General features: G+C 35.6%; 1 protein-coding gene across 1 annotated transcript in view; it reads left to right on the top strand.

The window, feature by feature from the left end:
• The first annotated feature begins 714 nt into the window (after positions 1 to 714).
• ChAT (Choline acetyltransferase) overlaps positions 715 to 16,757 on the top strand; it is a 36,388-nt gene continuing 20,345 nt past the window's right edge. The window contains exon 1 of the mRNA XM_018461725.1: positions 715 to 751. The gene's annotated coding sequence lies outside the window, so the exon portion shown is untranslated. The remainder of the gene's footprint in view (positions 752 to 16,757) is intronic.

Raw genomic sequence — 16,757 nt, 5'->3', positions numbered from 1 at the left:
CCGTAACGAGTGGATCGAAAGCTAAACTGAGCTGGCGCTTTTTCGAAAGAGGGATGTCCCCGCCTTAAAGTACGTAACTTTTCTTATGAATCCCTGCGGACAGGAGAGAAAACGCGGGGGTGAACAAGGGTGGTCGTTTTACTCCACAATCCACCAAGCGTCAGGAGAAGGAACTCGTCTCGCGTAAAAAGAAAATATTTCTCGTCGACACGCAAGAAGCGGTACAAAGGATCCTAGTTACGCTTCCTTTCTTCCTTCCTTCCTTCGTATATTTCGTTTTCTTTTTTCTCTATTTCAGGTCTTGCTCAAGGACCTTTCGGTGTAGCAGGCGATAAAGTTGAAACCTCGACTAAATCGATATACTACGGGGATGTATGTTCTTTTTTCTGTACTTCGTGTACCTTTATGGCAGCTATTTGCACGATTTTTTTCTTACCTTTTCTTTTCTTTTTTTTTCAGCGACGTGTCTTGTCCCCTTGTCTCCGAAGACCTTTGATCTCAATTAGATACCCATATAGTACTTAACATTTCGTTAATTAATCATTCAATACTAACGAGAGTTGTATAAAGTTAATAATAATTACGAATATTTATTTAGTAATCAAATTTAGAAAAAAAATCACGGTTATTATTTAGCGTCAGCAGAAAATCGCGGTATCACATCCCATTAACGCTATCATCATTATTGCTTTCAGAGAGGCCAAAGTATCTTATTTGCAACAAACGTTAATTTAAAGGCGTGAAGGTAAACGTGAGTAAGAAAACAAAATTATCGCTTATGCCCCGTGATATTGGAGGGTTTGAAAGGACATTTTCACGCTTTCAAGCCACTCAAGTATCGGTGATGCTCGAGGTTGAGCGTAATTACTGACACGCAATCTTGCGACGTAAACCGCGACAGATAAATATACAAGGTGTTGGAGAACTACGGCACTTTTTTTCTCAATCCGTACATAATTAAATTATTGATTGAATTAATATTTCGAGTGGAGCCAACCGAAGGTTTAAAGACGCAAATAAATTATAGAATTTTACGTCTATAGCGAATTTCAAGGGCATTTTTATCAAATAATATTATTTTATCGCGTAATCTTAATTACCAAAATACTTATTATTGAAACTTTTATGTCAAAAGTCACACAATAGTGTCTTACGAGGTTATTTTCTTGAAAAATTTCTTGAAAATTCATCAAGCGGCTTGTAATTAAGTGAAAGTACGCAACTTTCGATACATCCCGTATATGCTGGACGGTAATATAAGCAGCATTGCGTCTTCATAAATAGCTGTTGGCTTGACACGTTCGAAGAAGATAAGCACCTACATGCGTCACACTTTAAGACGCGAAGATACGACCCGCGGCAAGATTGTACCTCTCTTGCGGTTCTTATGCCATCATACCACCAGATATGATATTATCCTGCTTCAATTAAATTATAGTCGTCAGTGACTTCATTTGTCAAAAATTCTGATGCAAATTAACAAGTAGTGATTTTATTAAAATGATCGCATTTTTGAAACATTTTCAATTTAATATTGAGAAAACGTTAGTTAAAATAGAAAAAAACAGTCAAAAGAGAAAAGAATAGTAAAAATATCTATGAATATAAATTATATGATATGAAATATTCCATGCTTCTCTCTCTCTCTCTTTTCAAGAGAAAAATGATTTTGCTGGATTTGAAAATAATTTTGTTGGACTATCAAAATAATTTTTCAGGAAACTCAAACTGAGGGGTTACTAGAAAAATCAAAATTTTTTATCATCATTGTTCATCACTTTCTAACATAATTATTTTATAAAACGTCATATTTAAGGTAGTTCTTCATGTCTAATAATATTTCCTGTGAATTTATACAATTTCTAGTTTAAGCTAAGCTATGCGCCGATTATTTGTCCTGAAACATAGTTCTAAACCGAAGCTAGAATAGTAATTAAATTAACAAACAAGCAATAATTAATAGCAATTTAATATTATTGCTGTAAATAAACATCTTAGAAAGCTGTTAATGATTTGATGCTAATAAGCATCTATACAAACTATAAATAATTTAATCTTCTCAGTCTATCTTCATAATTCTTAAGAATTATCTTGATGGTCCAAAAATTATTTTCAGATTTGTATCTAGCAAAATTTTAAATCTTTTAAGCAAAATTGTTCTTTTTGTGTATTGCAAGGACAACGTCAGAGAGATAAAAAACTTAAATACTAATAGAACAGATTAAATTAGACTTGACTTAATTTAAATAAATCATATACCGTATAATGAATCCAAAATAGAAAGAGATGCCCGACATGGATGACCCGTGTTGGCGAACAATTGCATATTTCTGAATGGCGTCATGGCATCACACTTGCTAGCTACTTGGCCTAATCTTGGCAATTTAAATGTTTGTCCCCGACACGCAGGTCCGCTATGGGATCGCGTATCGCTCGGCTTAGGGATGCGTCGGTAATCCCTTGTTGAAACAGTGCTAAGCCCTTACGGATTGTCTGCGGGATCGCTACGGCGATACGACAGCGAGCGGCCTATTCGAAGGGCGGCAACCCCTGTTCGATGTTTTCGCTCTCGCGGTTTGTCCTGCTCGCCTTGCCTTTTACTGCTCGTTAACCGCGCTTCACGGATATTCGTCACGTCTGTTCATTCTATTTCAACTTAAAATTGGAGAACGTTTTTTCGTTTGAGAATTAATTACGAAAGTATGTTCAGCGCGAGACACACTGTACAACAAAAAGTCTTTATGGTTTTATTCTATTCTTTTCCTTCTCGATTTCCGAGGAATGATAGAACCGAAATGGAAACGAGCCCAGGAGACATAAACGACCGGAGCAAAACGAGTGCCATTCGCAAAATTGGCATATTGCCGATTTATCTGATACGCGGTGGATAAATCGTTTCCGCGCGAACAAGGGATGCACGAAGCCAATCTCACCCGGGAGATTCGCGACGTGCGACGAACAATAATGTAGGGCGGAGGCAAATGACCCCAATGATCCTACAAAAATTCGCAGATAATTTGAAAGGAAATAATGCAAAACACTGCGATGATTCCACAGAGATTCGGAGGTATTACTTCGTGAATTTATACGTAACATTAAAAAAAAGCGTTTTTCATACATATATTAATAATTAAAAAGTTTATCTAATAAAAAAATTTTACAATAACAATCAACAACTAAAGATAGAGCTGTGAGAGTCAAAGCGCAATTAATAATGTATTAAAAAATTATTTAAAACAAAGCGTCTTTAATAAAATCTCTCTAAGAGAGTACAATGTATAGTATCGTGATTACGAACGTTTTGGCTTCGCTTTATGAGCCATCATCAGTGTGAAAATACAAGTGTAAATGGTTATCTCCCACTCTCAAGTCTAATCTATAATGTGCTCTTTACTTCCGGTTTTCTGCTTTTTACTACTTTTTATTCGTCTTTTTTTCTTCTTATCCTGTCTCTTCATTTTTTGTGCTAAAAAAGAAAAGAGATAAAAGTTGACGAACTTTGAAAGAGACAATGAACACACAAGATATACAATTGTTGATAAAACAATCACAAAGAGGGAAAAAGGTAAAAAGTAAAAAGAAAGAAACAGGAAAAAAGAACACATTGTGGTGTGTAGATCAGGTTTAATTTGTACTAACATAGATAAAATCGGTGTAAATTAGTTGTACACATGAAACCTTCTAAAGGATACTTCAACGATAGTTTCGTTGCTATTTCCGGAGAAGCTAATTAAGTCGGGAGAATCGTTCTTTACTCAAAAGAGCATTTGTCAGCCTGTACGAAAGATCCAGGATTCTCTTAGCGCGACGCTTCCTCTTATATTCTAGGAGCACTTAAGAGCGCAAATATTTATGGTATCTTCCAGTCTCGAGCGAAAAACAAAACCCTCCTCTCCCGAAGAAGAAGATGAACATGTGGAGGAGAGGAATCCGTCTCTTTCTCTTGCTTCTTCTTTCTTTCTCTCCCCCCCCCCTCTTTCTCTCTCTCTCTCATCGAGTAGATATACCCCGTGGGATTAACCTTTAATTCTATCCCGTCTCGACAGCCCCTTTTTCGTCCTTGAAGAAGGGTCCTTGGCGTGCGTATCAAATGCTCTCGACATGGGCCAGGAACAAGACTGAAATGAAATTTTCGAAATGGTTTGACGAGCGGCTTGGTTTACGAGATTGGCTGCCTTTGCCACGTCGCTCGAAAGGATGTTAAGAGCTAAAAAAAGGAATAAGACAGCATCTGTTTTAAACAAAGAATATAATTTTAGAAGATTATTTACGATAGTAATAAGAACTATTTTAAAACAGCTTGACGAAAACATGTTACGTAGTAAATTGATTATTTATATGAAGATAATCGAATTATTAATAAGTGCTGTACAAAATATAGTTTTATATACATGTATGGTATATAGAAGCTAAAAGGGATGTTTTTAAGAAAAATGCACGATTTATTGTTACTAATTTATATCGTTGCTAGTATTTTAAGAGACTTATTAGCATTGCTATTAAATTGAATTATTTAATTTATGATATTATTTAAGCTTCAATTTATAATTGCGTTTCAAGTTCGACAGTAATCGATAGATAAGAACAGTTTTGCTAAAGTATCTGGAAATTTAAATATAAAATATAAATATTATTAGCCATCAAAGTCCACAGGACTCGATCATATTTAGCCCTTATTTATTTAGTTATTTGATTTACTTATATATATATATATATCTCTCAGTAACAAAAAATAAAATAATTCAATTTAATAACAATGCTAATTAGCATCTTAAAATACCTACTAGCAACGATATACCATATGGTATAAATTAGTAACAACAGAAAGTAAATTGAATAAATAAATAAAGACCAAGTACGGTCAAGGCTAGATCTTGATGCCTAATAATATTTATATTTTATATTTAAATTTGTAGCTACAATATATATACATAGCTCGTATTTTAAGAAATCACAATCTAAAGTTAATTTAAAACTTTTCCATTATCACGCGACGCGAATGCAAGGGACAGACTTGTACGAAGGCAGTTGGGAAAATCGTCCCCGAGTTTGGGCGTGTACATGCAAGAAGGGACGACAGCGGCAAGGCAAGCCAGGTGGATCGATCGCAGGTTGCTTACGGCGGTCCACAAACCTTCGCGAGCCTCTGCATGCACGCACGAGTTCCTGCCCTTAGACGGCGAAAGGAAGTACATTTGCGTGTGTACGTAATGTACGGAGAGTTTGCAGACGGCGTTGTTTAATTCGTTCGCACGTAGCAACATCCTTCCGCAGCGTTGCGGCGACGGTCTACTTTCGAAATCTCTCTTGTGGCGGATGGTAATTAAATACCCGATGAACGGCTTTGGGAAAATTCAGACTCGCGTAACGCAACTCGTTAGAATTCAGAAAAGAGTTCGCCGTTGTTACTTTCACGCAGGGCAGCGCGACGTTGTCGCGGGCTCGATGGAACGACGACTCTCGCGAAGAAACGCCGCGGTTGCGCTAAGTTGCGACATTGTTGGAATAGCAACAGTTTTGTTAGATTTAATTTTTGTATGGAGAAAGAAAGAATGTGAAAGATTTTATTTTGTATGGGTAATATTCCGAAGAGAAGAGGAAATTCGCAATTTTTCACATTTTCTACTGGTATAATGAATAATTTCATACAATGATTGATAGTATCGATCGAGAAAGTTAATTTTGGATACATTGAAACTGTTATTTTCTTAGATTTATTACAGTTTATTTTCTTATAAAAATGTAGATACTTGTAGTAGGTTGTTTTTTTCATCCTGATGAAGATGTATGACATGGAGATAACTCATCAATCGCGTAACTTTCTTCAAGGAAATATTAATGAAAAACCTCAAAAGTAAATACTCTCTAAATAAAAACGTTGAATTTTTTCAGTGCCTGTCACTAATTTAACATAATATAAACAATGATCTTCATTGAAGAGAATATTGATCGTGAAAATCGCAATATATTGAATAAGATATTTTAACGTTCAACATTAAGATAAAATCTCTTGTTATACTATATCAATCATTAAGAAGAAAAATATGACAATCGTATCTAAAATAATAATAATAATAATAATAAAATAAAAATAATGAGTAAAATACCTACATTGAAAAATAATTTTGCTGAAGTATCAAATTTAATTAAATGTAGATCTAGAGATAATTATATTTGGATCATCACCATCTAAATAATTATGTGGAACGCTTAAACTAGTTACTGGAATGTTAAAGCTTTTTGCGGTATTGTTATCGTTTAAGCGTTTCGCATAATTATTTTGATAGTCCAATAAGTTAATTAGAACTATACTGTATCCAGCTAAACGTTCAGATACTTCAGCAAAATCGTTCTTTCCGTGTATGTATCCAAAGTCACTTTTCGAATCCAAAGTTCTGTCTTTGACAGTACAGACGAAAACTTGAATACAATATTACCGAGCCATTATTTCGTCGACGTCTGAAATGCGAACATTATTATCGTGCACGGGGAGGTGAAGGAACGAGGGATTGACCCCGAACGAAGCGTATTCGGTATGGCGAGGTGCAAGCTCGACGTTCTCGCAGAGAGGTGTCCTCAACGGTAACGATGAGAGTGCGCAGAATCCGGGGTAACGATTGCAGGCAGGAGAGCACCGGAGGCGGCCATAGCGCACGCAGGTAAGGCGAGGTAAGGCTCCTAATTTGGGTCACCGCGACCTCGTCCCAAAGGCCGGACTTACTAGAGGTTACGACCCGCTTAAAGAGTCGGATCGATTCGCATCGACCGACCTGCTGGTGTGACCAAGCCGGCTGATTTGTCTCCTATGTGCAATGCCGATGATTTCGGATCAAAACCGAGCCGTAGCATCGATCTCCATCGCAGTATCAGGTGAGATAACAGAGGGATGTACAATACGCTGTGAACATTTCTGACGTGTTTTTGTGGTTGAACGAGTATCTCTCTGATGCCCGTCTTATTACTCTCGAGCCAACGGAAGATGGAATCGAATCAACCGTATCCAACGTTGGAGAGATTTCGCTTCGTTCTTCATTTATGCTGACGCTGATGTATGATTCTTATATCATGTTCTCTCAGAATAATATCTACGCTCGCGGCATACAGTTCCGACTTACGTTTGACGTTCCTGTGGCATCGCCTGTGCGATAGCAAAATCGATGCATCTTTCTTTTGACGAAGCGAACTGCATAAGAAAATATAAAGAGACAGTGAAAAGCTTGAATTTCCAAATACTCTCTAAATCAACATTACATCTTCTCAGTGTCCGTCAGTATTCAACGTAATATAAATCCCGGTGAACATAAACTAACAGTAACTTTATACCAATATTATAATTTTCCATTCAACTATGTAAATGTAAATGTAATATATACAGGCTCCTAATTTGCAAAGCAAATTAAAAAAGGTGTAGTGTCGCAAAATTGTATAATTATCAAAATTGTATGATTTTGTATCTAAATCAATTTTGCTGAATCAAAAGAATACGTTTCGACCATACTTGGTCTCTTTATCAGTTTTTGAAATTATAAACTAATAAGAAGCTATAATACAAAAAGTTTTTGAAACTTAACGTACCTACATATTGAAAGAGACTGCGAATAAAATGAAACCAATTGATTTAGTAATAAAGATAATTATACGATTTAACGACACTATATCTTATATTGCTCCTCTCTTGATCTTTTTTAATATAAATTTAATAACATATTGTTGAGTCGGACATTAAACATTATATTACTGTTAGTTTACTGAGGGTGTTTACTGAGGATGATTTTCATTATGAGAGAATATTAATCGTGGAAATCATATGAGAATCCAATAAGAAAGCTATTAAAGGAAGACCCGCGAAGTTCAGGCTACGACGAAACTTACAGATCTTACTGAGCTTACGGGAAAGTCTCCCCGAATCCGCAGAGCGCCTAACTAAAAGCTCAACTACCCACAGGGGTTTCCTCCTACGCGCACTTTTTTCTTCCTCACATGGAAAGAAAGCACGATAAAGGGAGGGTGAGAAGGGAAGGGAAATTAATTCGAGATTTTCCAAGGCCGCGGGGACTTACTCCGAGATTGAGAACATACGTTTAGTTACTCCTCGCGGTCGCGAAGAACTTCCTGATCCCGTTTTCCTCGCGGATCAACGGATCCCACGTGCACGCGGGATCCGTCGAAGTCTCCTCGTCGAGGTCTCCGCAATCCGGCTTCCTATTCCTACACGGGATCGATCGTGGCTTCCATTTGCGAGCGCAGGATGCCCATGAATCTTCCATGATGAATCGCTACGAGCTACAAGCTGGGGAAAGAAATTTCTACCAATATTCTAACAATTCGAAACAAATGAAATAAAAAATGGAGTAAAAAATTTATTCACGTATTTCAGAAAGATTATTCAACTTGTAAAAAAGTTATTTACGTGATAGGCGAAGTTTTTTTCTTAAATCTGCAATTATCACTGGTAATTATTTTTCCGCAAAGTATCAGAAAATGAAAAAATTGTCTCAATTAATGAGAAAATAATTTTACTCGAAAATTATTAATTATTTTTATAAGCCCCGGTATTGTATTTAATTTTATTATTTAATTACTTTTCCTTTGAATCTTTTAAAGTGAACAATTATCGAAAGTTATGTAAGCAATTTGATAAATAGGATTTTTACGATAATGAAAGTTATAAAGTACCTCTTTATTTAAATGGAGAAGAAAATGAGATTACGTTTCCGATATAAATGATAGGCAGTTACTCAGTAGAGTTCCCTATTCGATTATCTCATGGCGGACAAAGAATCGGAAGTAACCGTAATGGCCTGGTTTTCATCGTGACAAAATGCGATTCCCATATAATTAGCACTTTCGCGCCCACGATAATTCGTGATGTGCGTTCGCATGTCGGAACAAATTATGCATGCACTACGTATATCCGTCTGAGTGCAACAAAGAACTAATAAGAAAATGAGAGTCCTGAGCTGATTACTCGGTACGTTAGACAAGACGCATGCACGATGATATTTATTCCGAAGAATGTAGTACACACTGAGAGAAAAGTGTTTGGTATTTGTGGCTATGATTGTATGATAAAATAATTATGGTTAGCTGCTTCATTTTTATGGTTATTACTACTGTAATATTAGCAGTAATAATCATATATTTATAATTCTCTCAAACATGAGAAAATTACACTATAAATTATGATAATTTCAATTATTAATATAGTAAAATATACAAATACAAATGATAAATAAAATAAATATTTTTATTTATTTAATAAATACAATCGCAATTATAGTGAATATAACTATTTTCTTAAATTCAGTTGCTATTTATGTGGTAATAATAATTAAAAAACATGTTAAGAACAAACTAAAGATTTTCAAGCAGCGTGTATGATTATTATTAATAGTACAATTGATACCATTTGCATAGTAATTCTAAATATGTAGTTGTCCCAAAAAATGACTATAAATTATAATTAAATTATGGTAATTGCGATTTTTTCCTCTCATTTTACGCTTTGCAAAACGTTCCATATTTTAGCATCACTGAAATGTTTCACGATCATCTATATTCGTTTGGTTTCACATGTTTTTATTACGATACAATCTAAAATTTTCACAGATTGTTTCCGGCGATCTGCGAACGCATCGCGAATCTTTCGCAAGTCAGTTCCGTACGCGGCATTGTACTCAACAATTAATTGCATAACGCTAACGAAAATATGTCAAGTTAATTAAGCTGAGTAAAATGGTGTAATTAATTTTGCAATTAATTTTGTGTTTTAACAGGGCAGAAAAGAGGTTGATTAAAGTGCACCTCTGTGCTTATTGTTAGAATATACTAGTGGAAAATTGAATAAAATTCCAACGTTGTTTTCGCCAGCTGTTTCGTTATAACAATATCAGAATTACAGCACGGAATTTTATTTAACGGAAAATCAAACGAATTTACTGTTTCATCGCAATTGCGGTCGCGTATCGCGCGTACGTTCGACGTCGTAGAATTAGAACCGATATCTAACCAAGCGATTTGGAATTAATACTGCGTTCAAGCAGAGTGGATGCAACACGTAATTAACTATCGTAAAATCGCCCTCGGGTTTCTCTGTGCGGTTGCGAGCGTCATTTGCTTTCATGTGACCGTTAATATTATCCGAATTCTAATGTTTCACCGAAAGAACAATTTTTTGTTAAAATATCTAAAAATTTAGATAGAGAACATAAAATCTGAAAATAATTATATTGGACCATCAAAATAATTATAGAAAATTCAACCATAATAGCTTGAATTTTTTACATAATTATTTTACATGATTGCTTGAATTTTCCATATAATTTGATGGTTCAATAAAATTACAATATTTAGTCAAAAGCTAAAAATTTAACTACATGCAAATCTAAAAATAATTTTGTTGCAGTGTCCAAATAATAATATAGGACGCTCAAGTTGATTGCTGTAGAAGATCAAAACGTTTTAGCATTCGGTTTGAGCGTCCTCTCTCTCTTTCTCTCTCTCTCTCTCTCTCTCTCTCTCTCTCTTTGATAATTATTTTAACGATCCAACAAAATTATTTTCAAATTTGTATCCAGCTGAATTTTTAAATATTTCAGCAAAATTACTTCGTAATAGTATCTAGTGTGTCGAAATGATCTGATCTTACTTTACTGTTTTACACAATCGACGTTTTATTCTATGCGAATTGTGACGTTTCGCGTAAAATGGACTGGCGATGTGCACCGAATGCACTACGGATCGACCAGTTTCCAATTGCATTTCGTAATTACAGTGGTACGTAACCCGTGCGATGTTAGCACGTCGAGCACGTCGAAGTATACGCTCGTAAGTAAAAATTGCACGTAAGGCGAAACAAATTCCGAGACGACAAGACGAAATTGCATCCACAGTTGTTGTAATTCTACGCTGGCCTCGTTGCACGCACAATCCTTTTCCTGACGAGAAATGCTTTTCTCGAAACGTGTAACCGTTTTTCGGCCTCTCTCTTCGAGTCGGCTGTTCATTTCTAAACATGCTACGTCGTTGCATATATCAGTTTCGAGGAATTCTGAAAGCTTTATGAACAGATATTACGGGCCACGTGCTCTCATGATATATTTAACGCCAAACGTAGCCGTCTGATTCTCCTTTCGTTCTGACATTGATCGCACTCCAAATATACGCAAATAATCTCGGGATTAGCGTTAAAAGTGTTATAAAAATACAATTCTGCATAGAACGGAATCGATTTGTAGAATTACTTCGTTCTGATACGTTATACTTGCGTGATGATACGTATATCGAATAAATAAAAATTGAAGTCCAGAATTTCATGTTGTTTGCATCAAGTTTAAATGAAATAATAAAAATATACATATCCAGTCACACGTATTGTTCGGTCAGTGCGCTATTATTGATGATTTCTTCAAACTGTTGTCCGGGTTTTTAAAAATTATAGTTTTACGCACGTGTTACGGCATTTATTATTTATAGTTTATATTTATATTTGGATAATTAATTATGAAACAATCAGTGACGTAAGAAACAAAAATAAAATTTAATTTTTCATTTACTGGTTAACTTATAGTTAGATTTAACCTAATGGTAATGTAAAAATTGTATTTTTCAATCTATTTTTAATCACTGAACTGATGATTTAGTGAATAACTTTTAAAGTTACTAGTACAAAGTCATTAATTTGATGATTAATCATAACTAGGAAAACACAATTTACAATATCATCAAATTAAGTGGAGTTAAGTTTAAACGACAAGTGGATGATGAAAAAACCCGAGTCTAAGTATAGTATAAGCTTTATATCGTAAGATATTGGCCAATCACAGTCGAATGTGAGAAGAATAATCGACTATGATTGGTCAATTTCTTACATACGGTTTGAAGTTTACTACACTTATTGCGTTAAAAACTAATTGCTTGGAACCAGATAACAATTCGAAGAAATTGATATAATAACGCACTATCCAGTCAATTAGTTTCGTAATTGTATACATATAACAGGCATGTCACTAACGTTTCAGCAGGACGCTGCAACGTGCAGCTTTACGCTCCGGATCGATCGCGTCAGTGAAGGGGTGCCTCAGCTTTGTTTTTTTTTTTTAATTTCATCTCGCGTACTGCAGAGAGCTTTCCTACCTGCGTACGCGACCATGTATTACTGAAGGGATGAAGCGAGAAAGGTATCCATCGGTTTGAGAACGCGTAAGAGTTCCCCTGATGACCCGACGGTCGCACGTTTTCACCGTGGCTAATGAAGTATCGCGTTAAACGGAGGAAACTCGATATATCATGTACACTCATCGTGCGAGTTGTCTGAAATACGAGCGGTTTCGCGCTCGGGGGAGTTGCTGATGAACAGGAGTCCGCCAAATTTTCGCAAGGCTTACAGCATATAGAACGGCGCTAGAAGTGCTAGAACGATCGAAAAGATGTACAAATAAATCGGATCAGATCAATTTTTTTCCGATATTTCTTCGAATGAATATACACGGAGAGAATTATTTTATAAAAATGCTTTTTAGTATCAAAAATTATTAAATTGCTTGTCAATTTAATAAGTGATATCGCAATTTTGGTTCTGCTCACGATTGCGTTTCAAGACCGAAAAAGATTTCGGCGCGGAGTTTGCAGAATCAGACATGTATATAAATTCACAGAAAAATATTTAAGCTAAGATCTATTTTGTGACCGAATATAAAATTTCTCTTATTTAATTAGAGAGGAATTATTTTGCTAAAAGATCTAAAATTTTACTGGATACAAATCTGAAAATAATTTTGTTGAAAAGTTAAACTGCACTGAGAGAAAACGAAATAGTTCCAGCAACTATAAATTTGGCAACTTTTGCAATTGAAGTACCTGTAACTAGTTTTACGAAGTAATAGAAACTAAAGTAATATGCTGAATATTATAAAAATATAGTCATAGTAACAAATTGTATGCACTATTAATTGATACTGAAATAGTGACTCAACTACATTGAGTAGTTACTTGGACTTCATGCAAATAGATATAACAATTACATTTTTCTAGTTTAGACAAAAATTTTTAGTGTCGCTCAGTACGAGTAGTACGCGGCTTTGTCACCAGAGGGACGTAGCGGAGTTCAGTTTCTTCTAAGAAGGAAACCACTCGCTTACAATAAAAGGCGCAGCGTTGGTTTCAAACTTGGAAGACAAAAATAAATAAGAAATGCGTACACAAATTTGTAACTATGTATTATAAAGCTTTAATAACAACAATAAGTAAATTAAGTGAACTAAGAAAATATAGTAATATTAACCATTTATAAATTGTTTATATAGTTAATGTACTATATTTTCTTAGTTCACTTAATCTAGTATTCTTATTAGAATTTAATAATATGTATATAATTGAGGCGCTATTTCACTACAAATTTATAGTTACTGATACGATTTTTTTCTCTGAGTGTGGCTGCTAGAATATAAAAATTTTTTGAACATTATTTTTCATTTTTTTGGTTTCCAACATAATTATTTTGATAGTCCAACAAAATTATTTTTGGATTTGTATCCAACAAAATTTTCCCGGGTTATATTAAAAAATTAAAAAATTTAAACGTGACAAAACAGGATCCACGTAAACACATGTATGTGACGTTAAAATATTTACATCAGTGTTGCGAACAAATTAGAATGGAATATCGATCACATTAACAACGATTGATAATTGAAATAATTACAAGCGATTGAAACATTCGGATGCGTGTGTTTTACTCATTAATATTACATCGTGCATGTCGCGTTACCCACCGTACTGCAATTTATATACACAGGCGTTACACAACGTTGAAAATATTTCAAGAGCGCGTAGTGGTCGAAATAGATCGGAGCGCGATTGCGGGTTTTAATTTTAAACAACGCGTACTGCGTTACGCGACATATCCGTGGGCGACGCAACGTGGGGCACGCGTGCCATGCGACGTCGGCTGCGTCGCGGCGCCCGCACGCGAGCACGGAAGCGAGACGCGGCCGGACACGCACGGCCGTGCCTCGACGGGTGGTCGATAACGTCGCGTTTGCGCCGATATGGCGTAGGAGGAGGACTAGAGGAAGTGAGAGAAAAGCTGGACGAAGACACCGGAGGGAAAAGGAAAGAGGGAGAGTGAGAGAGAGAGTGAGACGCGGGGAAAGGGCGAGGTACCGACGAGAGAATTCGAGCTCGATGGCAGTGGCAGCTCTCGCTCAGCTCACTCGTTCGCTCGCTCGCCCTGTGTTTTGGCTCCTGTTGAAATCTCCGTAACTCGACACCCTCTCCGAATTCCGAACTTCAACCGGCGAGGTTGATGTCTCCGGCGGTCACGTGGTGCTGGAGATTCTGAAGGGCGCTTTCCATTTGGTGACACCAGTCGACAAAAATATCGTTCTGCCTTTGTTACTCATGGAATGCAAAGAGAAATAGAATATGACGTTTGTATCGACTTTTGTCACTAAATAAAAAACGTCCATAACAGAGACTGGTCGCGAATGTATAAAGGGGAAAAAAGGCAAAGAAACAGGAAAAGGAAGCAAAGAGCACGTTATACACTGTTAAAAATTTCATGAAATTTAATATATTTTTAATTTACACAATTTGAACTTAATTTCATGACATCACATTAAATTTAATATATTTATAACTGAAAAGTGTATTCGTGTACATGTACATGAAATTTAATGTATTTTTCATGAAAATTTATGAAAATTTAATGTACACATTCATTACATTTAAGTAACTACTGTAACTTAATTTTCAGTTAAATCATTCATTACTTTTTATTTTGTTTATAACCACGAGCTTCATTTACATGTAAAGGAAGCTCGTGGTCACATTTCTAACAGTGTAGATAAAACTTTACTTTCTCCAAATAATGCTAATTATCACTGTGGATCGGGGCATCGCGTGGATCACGCTATAACGATTCTCCGATGATCCACGGCGTTAATCGTAAACTTACAGTAATGCGGGGTCTACAATAGAAGTCGTAGCGATCGTAAAGTCTTAAGTCGTAGAAAATTAACCAATCACAATCAAATATGAGAAGAATAATCGACTATGATTGGTCAATTTTCCACGACTTAAGATTCTACGACCGCTGCGACTTCGATTGTAGATCCCGTATAATTCCCGATTTGTGTTTCGTAATAGCGAACAGTTTAATTCCTATAATCTCGCGCGCCTCCGCGAGATACCGAGAACACCTTTCGATTACGCGATAGCGCAACAAAAGAAGAGATCGTAGCCATAATCATTACGGGGCTCTATTACCTGATAGCGTTATTACACATCATTATACCGTTATTGCGCCGCGACATGATTGCGAGGATATACACAGACATCAGCAAATGAGCTTAAGTTTTGCTCATGGCACGTGACATGATCGTGTCTCTCGATGCGGTAGATGGGATCAGGTCGATACAAGACGATCGAGCAAAGGGTGGAAGATAACCCTTTAGAATCGCGTAGAGATGTAAAAAAATTTTTACATAATTACGGTATTTTTGACTAAATTATATAAAATTCATGAAAAACCGTTTAGAATTCGTGTTAAATATAATATGTAAAAGAAATAGAATTTATTTTTCTTGTTATTTCGATGCTATTTAATACTTTTGTCTTTATAATTTTATTGTCTCACTAATTTAAATTTAGAATATGTATAATTACAATCACAGTATACAACATAAACAGTTAATTAGTCTAGTAAAGTATTATTTGTATTGACATTACGGACCACTTACTTAACTTTTAAAATTGAAGTACAGAGTATAAAATATCATTCAAATAATAGTGAAAGGTAAGGTATATTTATGACCACCGGCATTATACTATATTAATTATTATACAGTATTTTAACTTTTATAATTATTTTTACACAGAAATCTTGCGGATAAGTGCAAAAACTAAATTCTGGAGCAATAGTACAGCGTCGAAATCGTGGAATGCTAAAAAAAAATATCCGAGTAAAAAAACTGTCAAAGCCAAAGGAAAAAAACCATTATTTTCCGAATTTTTATACCCTAAAATTCTAGTTTTTTCCGTCGCTTACATCTCTAGAATCGCGTAACGACTACGGCAAAGGACGAAAGTTTGCGGTAACCGGAACGACCTAAATTAGCCCCGTCACCATCATCCGTCATTCTTGCGAGACAAATCATCTTCCCTTGTCTCCGGGATGAAACCGAATTCTCGACGAATTATTCGATTATACTCCGTTCACCCTCCGCGCTATCGACGGCGATTAATAATGTTAATTCTGTTTATTCGCGCGTTAAGGGTGGAAGCACAGAGTCTTGCATAACGCGTAATGCATAAGGAAATGAACCAATCAACGTCCTCCATTTCCTTCCTTTCCATAAAATAAAAGACTCTACAGCCTGTCGCACATGAAATGCATAACAGAGCATAACATAAGCATAACATAAAACCGCTGAACCAATAAGCATCTTATGTAAATCAATATGGCGACATTATGCTAAATGTTCATTGGTTCAACAGTTTTATGTTATGCTTATGCTCTGTTATGCATTTCATGTGTAACAGGCTTGAAGTGTTACCGCAGCACAGACTTTTGCATAACGCATAAGGAAATCAACCAATCAAAATTCTTCTTTTCCATGGAATGAGAAGAAAGGAAAAATTCTGATTAGTTGATTCGCTTATGCACTATGCCTTATGCGTTATGCAAGAATTTATGCTCCTATCTTATTTATATAGGTACGCTTAATATCTTGCTGAAAATAAGGATGTGGAATTAA

This window comes from Mycetomoellerius zeteki, unplaced genomic scaffold (genome assembly GCF_001594055.1).
Source record: "Mycetomoellerius zeteki isolate Tzet28-1 unplaced genomic scaffold, Tzet1.0 scaffold126, whole genome shotgun sequence".
Classification (NCBI taxonomy): Eukaryota; Metazoa; Arthropoda; class Insecta; order Hymenoptera; family Formicidae; genus Mycetomoellerius; species Mycetomoellerius zeteki.
The sequence above is the reverse complement of the archived record's forward strand: the minus strand, read 5'-3'. Positions and strand labels throughout refer to the sequence as shown.